The sequence below is a fragment of the Anneissia japonica genome, unplaced genomic scaffold (genome assembly GCF_011630105.1).
Source record: "Anneissia japonica isolate Jap-2015-1 unplaced genomic scaffold, ASM1163010v1 scaffold342_len425065_cov216, whole genome shotgun sequence".
Lineage (NCBI taxonomy): Eukaryota > Metazoa > Echinodermata > Crinoidea > Comatulida > Comatulidae > Anneissia > Anneissia japonica.
The window spans coordinates 122,045-127,858 of record NW_022702649.1 but is presented as its reverse complement, the minus strand read 5'-3'; the positions used below and the strand labels follow the sequence as shown (position 1 = coordinate 127,858).

Sequence of the window (5,814 nt, the reverse complement as noted above, 5' to 3'; positions counted from 1 at the left end):
ATGTATATGTATATAAATTAGGCATCGATATGCGATGTGGCCACGTATTTTCCGGTCCAATCATATGTAGTGAGACAGAAAACAAGGATTAATGTATTTCTGGCACATAATGTTTATTCGAGCATAAATATTTCGGTTGTCCCTGGCACTTTCTTCAGTGTTAACTGAACATACAACTGATCACTTGCATAAAATTTTGGCATATTGAGATCTAGTGTGTGGCAATCTAATATGTATATGGAACTAATCATGGTGGAATAAAATATTTAATTTTATTATATTATTTATTTTTTATTTTTCTATTTTATTCCTCCATGGCCTAATCAATTATTGGAAATATGGGATGGCTTGGCCAGTGGCTGGACGGTAACCTCATTTTAAATAAAAAATAGAAATCATTGAAAATGCTTTTAAAGATTGGGGGCGGAAATGTCCAATAATAAGGCCTAGTATTACACAATTAACACCATGATTAATTATAAGAAAGTTCATAGTTCCGGTTTCGTTTCTTATCAATACGGCAGGTAAAAAAGGGTTGTTGACCAAAAGTATAATCATGAACAGCGACCTCTATAATTAAAGGGAATCCAAATCAGTATATCAACAAATTGAAGCGTTTTCTTGCTTAAATATAAATATTTCTTTAGATTATTCGGCTCTTTTTCCATACGGTGTTGAAAGTGTGGCAATAATATGAGAAGAAAATGCAATTTAGTCTTCGAAAACATTGATATGTTAGAAGAATGGACATTCCATTACAATGACTAAAAAAGCCGTTTTACTCTCCTTGGTCGTACGCTTACACAATACTTACAACATAATTTAAGAGAATTTAACTATTTAATAACTCTACATTGAATACATAAGTATTATTAAAGTATGTGTATGTTTTATACGTAGCTTTATACTGAGGAAAAACCTATGAAAGGGGAAATACAATATGTATGAATTTGGGGAACTATTTCTTATCGCGAATTATAATCTGCGGTTACGCTATCGCGTATGTACATCAGGTTCGCCATCTTGATTCTTCAGTTGCGTCGCAGTGGTGGTACGGTGTAGTGAGTGTGTCTTCATTATAACGAATCCGAGGTAATTAATAACTTTTCTGCATTGAAAGACTAATATATCAACAAGGTCCACAAGGCCTTTTACTTAAGGTTAGTAGCATGTTATTTTATGCCTAGTGGACTTTCTTTACTTGGATTACTTCTCGGGTTTGTTAAGTTTTGTGTACTCCAAATCTAAAGTAATCGAGATACCGGAAGGGAGATGATGAAGGTAATCGTGATTTTGTTTCTGAAAATCAACGCCCAAAGTGCGCTGAAAATGAAATAAATTTGCACTTAAATTGGTTTGATAATCCTTGTGACAATACTTTTTTTTACGTTACTGTGAATGGTGTGTTCAGTTCGAGAGATAATGACTGTAGTATTTGCATTCATTGATTGAAAAATATGCATGTTTATCTAGCTAGGCTAGTCACCTACCTAGGCCTCACAAGGTGGGCGATATGTGTTGATAAGCTTTGGCTTCGCGTTCCCGGCCTTGTCAGTGTCATGATTATGAACCGTCGTAGGCCTACTTGTGTTACTGTAGGCTTAGGCGAAAGCAAACGTAAATGTGTTTTTGAACTTGCTTTAGCTCAGCTCTACCTTTAATACAGTATTTTTCAAAGGAAATTGTTGATGTGAATGAGACAAAAGGGCTTGATTGAATGAAAGATTCATTTAGAGCTAGGCTGTGGATATTATTGTTCTGACGGTTTTATGTAAATCTGATGTGTTGATTAGTGCAGTGGAGCTGGCATGACCTAACTTTAAACTTTACTCTGAAATCTACTCTGTCAGCATAGTTCCAACTCTCCCATTTCAATTGGGAAAAATGCAATCTCCCGGTCTACCCAATTTTGTCAAATTCTTCAGAATTTTCAAAAAGGAACTCTATCACAATACCAAAAATACTTATGATTTGCTTCTTTGTTACCAATAATTGAGTGTGTCAATTTTACGACGATGTCTGCGTACAGAGGCCTTTGGGTAGCGCTATTAAACCTTGCAAACCCCATCCAAATTTTGATTATGAATGTATCATGCATGTATTATTAGGCTGTCTTGGTATGTCAATAAAAAAAAAGCATAATTTTATGTTCATAACAACCGATTTTTGGGGTAAAATGTTGATTTTTTTTGTGAGAAAACCTGATAATACACCGCAAACCTCCAAAAACTTTTTTGTTTTGTTTTGTTTTATTGAGGTACCAGGTGGGTATTAAACTACGATACAATCACAATCAAGGGGTTTTGGTCGTGTTTTTGAAGGTTTGCAGATGTATTTCAGGTATTTTTTACAAAAAATCATCATTTAACTAAAAAAATAGGTTCTTATGAACATTAAACTTATTTAATTTTTTATTGTGATAACAAGTGAGACATATATTACGTGATTCAATCACTATCAAGGGGTTTAAATGGGGTTTGCAGTGTGTTTTTAGAGGTTTGCGGTATATTTTCTATAAAAAAAAAATCAAAATTTTACCCCAAAAAAGAGATTGTTATGAACATTAAACTTAAATTTTTTATTGAGATAACAAGTGAGCCACAAACTACTAGATACAATCATAATCAAGAGATTTTGATAGGGTTTGAAAGTTTAGCAATACGCAGGCCTTCTGACACTTTTAAAATACTTTTAATTAAATACAGTACATGCATGAAAGATAAATTGGATTTTCAGCATTTTGGGGGTAGGTGACCTTCAACCGTTTTTCCGAATGTTGAGTAAACTGTTGCTTGTGGCAAATTTAGCTTATTAGTTAATACTATATCACTTGTTTGAAAGCTACACACAAAGTTTCATTAAACCTACCTAAATGATGCATCAGACCTCACACTATCATTTTTATTCATCCTTGTACTGTTTTTAGCACAAGTCCAGACAGTAAGAATCCTGATAAGAATATATCCCCATGCAAAAATTTAATCTAAGAACTTCATCTGCACATTTAAAAAAATTGGGCCAGTTTCATACCTGCCAACCGCCCCGATTTAATCGGGATCGTCCCAATTTCCGATGTCAAAACACCAAAAAATGGAGACGTCCCTATTTTTACAATTTAAAAAAAACAAACAATTTTTAAATTGTAAGAAGAATCCACTACTTGCCAGTGTGATGAAGGGGATGTTAGTCCATAGTTCCCCAGGTATAATCCCAACCAACCTCACTTCCTTTCCCCCCCCCCCCCCAATGAACGCGAAATTGGCCTGATTTTTTATTTTGGGAGGTGGAATTATACCCGAAATTCCCTTGTGCATGAACAGACGAAAATGATGATCGTTTTGCGAGGTGCAGATGCATTTCAACAATTGCCTACAATTCAATAGCCTATCATAACCAATATTCCAGCGAAGAAATCAGTCTTTACATGAGCATCAAAGTAAGAGAACACCTTAATTGTAGTTTAGTAGGCCTAGGCGCCTCGCGGCAGGCCAGTCTTTACCCAAACTTTCATAAGCAATTATGACTGCGAGAGAGTTTTCTGTATTGTTGAAAAAAACAAGACCAAGCATCGAGCTAGCATGTGTTTAATGACACACAAGAAGCTGGCAATGTGGAACAGAGATATCGTCATTCGTCTAGGCTAAATAATAACGTTATGAGATCAGCGAAACAAGCAACATACCGTGCGTGCCCTTCATGGTGCAGTCTGTAGGCATACTGATTAAAGTGTAACTTAAATATTTGTGTTGGTTTTGAGGTAAATAAACAGTACATTTGAAATTAAGTAACTTTTGTTTTTTATTTAAAGCAAATTTATAGGAATTACAGTATATAATTACCATCTTACAAATTGTTTGGGGTGGGAGCGTGGCACCAATGAATAGCGTCCCTATTTTTTATATTCGAATGTTGGCGGGTATGCAGTTTCCGCACAAAATTGGCAAAAATTAAGTCCTTTGCCTGTTTCAAAATAAAACTGTGTAGTGTTTACAATTCTGCACGCTTATAATCTTAAGAATTTTCCTCACAATTTTGGGTTAGTTTTTGATGTTATCAGATGTCCTACGTGAATGCTGTAGTGTTTGCAATTTTGCATACCAATAATCTTTTTAATTTTTTCACACAATTTTGAGCAAGTTTTTGATTTATTCCCTATGCAAAGTATTATACACTGGTGTGGCTATACTACAAATAGTATTCAGCATCCTGTTCTTATCAAACACTGTGTGCATTGATTGTCAAATGTTGCCTTGTGTTTAATAGCCTGACCTACATTATGTGAATATGACCCATGCAATGTGTCTCCCAAAGAATAACATTAGTGAGCTGATCACAACAATAGCCACTACTTTTAAGAATTTCAGTGTTGAGCTTTTTAGAATAACAACTATGGGTAGTATTTTAGTGTTGAATAACCTCAATTTAACTGTAGGCCTACAGTCAGAAAATGTACCTACTGTATATTGTAATATTTTGTAAAATCAAAAGCCAAAATTTTTTCGTATTACTGTGACAGGAATTGAACCCAGGACACTGGGATTGGAAGGCAAGCATCTTAACCACAAAGCTATTCAGTTTCACACTTACTGTGTGTTGTTTGATTGTAATAGAAATAAATCACATTAATACATTGAACAAGAATCAAGCAGGAACAAATATATTTACTTTACAAGAGTAGCCTTTATCTTGTGGGGGAAGGGGATAAAGGTACCAGGCCTTTCCTGCTGTCTAACCCAATTTTGAGGCTAATGTGGTTTCATGCCATTTTCAACACAAACATACAATTAACATCAAACAGGTTGTGTCTGAGTCAGGGATGAACTTTACCTCACTGTACATTGGTCATTGTATGACTCATGTGTGAATGTACTATTTTGCCAGTGTTATACATTGTTATATATTATCTTGATTCTCAACTTAAATGTCTCTTTACTATTACTAAGTAATTTACTTCTTGATTTAGATTTTTTCAAATCTGTTATTTAAAACAGAGTATATCTTTAATTGAAGCTAAGGGGTATACAGTACAGACACAAATTATCCCTTCGTATCTGCTCGTAACCTCTCGTAATATGCTCGTAGGTACGTTTTGAACGTAGCTACGAACCAATACGAAGGTCATTGTTATTTTGATCGTAGGCTGGATCGTCGGGCTGATAAACAATGCGTAAACAATATTGAAATATAGTTTACCAGCTTTCAACACGTAAGCAATGTTGCAATTTACTAATAAACAATGTTAGAACTTTATTGTTTTGTTATATCCTACCTTATTATTAAATCGATCATGTTTTAAAACTGCGTTTAGTTCGCTACCTAGTGGGCATTCAGTATGTTCGAATTTTGATGTCGTTTAGGCTTACGTACGGCCTACATTTTCTCCGATAGAGAAGGAGAGCAGACAGAGTTATACTGGTAAACTTTTGATCTGATATTATTGTTCTGGTAGTAGGAATTTTCTTCTTTTAAATAATACTGATGACAAATCATGTACAAATTTTTATGATTTCTACAGGTCACGTTGTTTATTGTTTACCATAATTTGAAGCAGAACAACCTGCAAAGCGATCCAATACTAAATGGAAGTATAGAAATCACTACCTTGCCGAATGAAGGCTAGTCATGCTCGACCGCATTTACTCCGTTTTTTACTCACTGTTGCTCACAGCTTTTCAACATTTGCCACGAGGTTTAACCTTTAACACACTTTACTGTGTTCTGATTGGCGCGCACTATGACGTCTAATGCTCCTGGCTAAGTTTTATTTTCCATTGGGTTTTCCATGTGACATTCGGTAATTTTACAACCAACGGA

General features: G+C 34.8%; 1 protein-coding gene across 4 annotated transcripts in view; it reads left to right on the top strand.

The window, feature by feature from the left end:
• The first annotated feature begins 1,004 nt into the window (after positions 1-1,004).
• LOC117103977 (catenin beta-like) overlaps positions 1,005-5,814 on the top strand; it is a 28,832-nt gene continuing 24,022 nt past the window's right edge. For 2 of the 4 annotated variants that reach the window (XM_033244627.1, XM_033244624.1), the window contains exon 1: positions 1,005-1,160. The gene's annotated coding sequence lies outside the window, so the exon portion shown is untranslated. The remainder of the gene's footprint in view (positions 1,161-5,814) is intronic. The other 2 variants (XM_033244628.1, XM_033244625.1) reach the window with 2 other exon arrangements.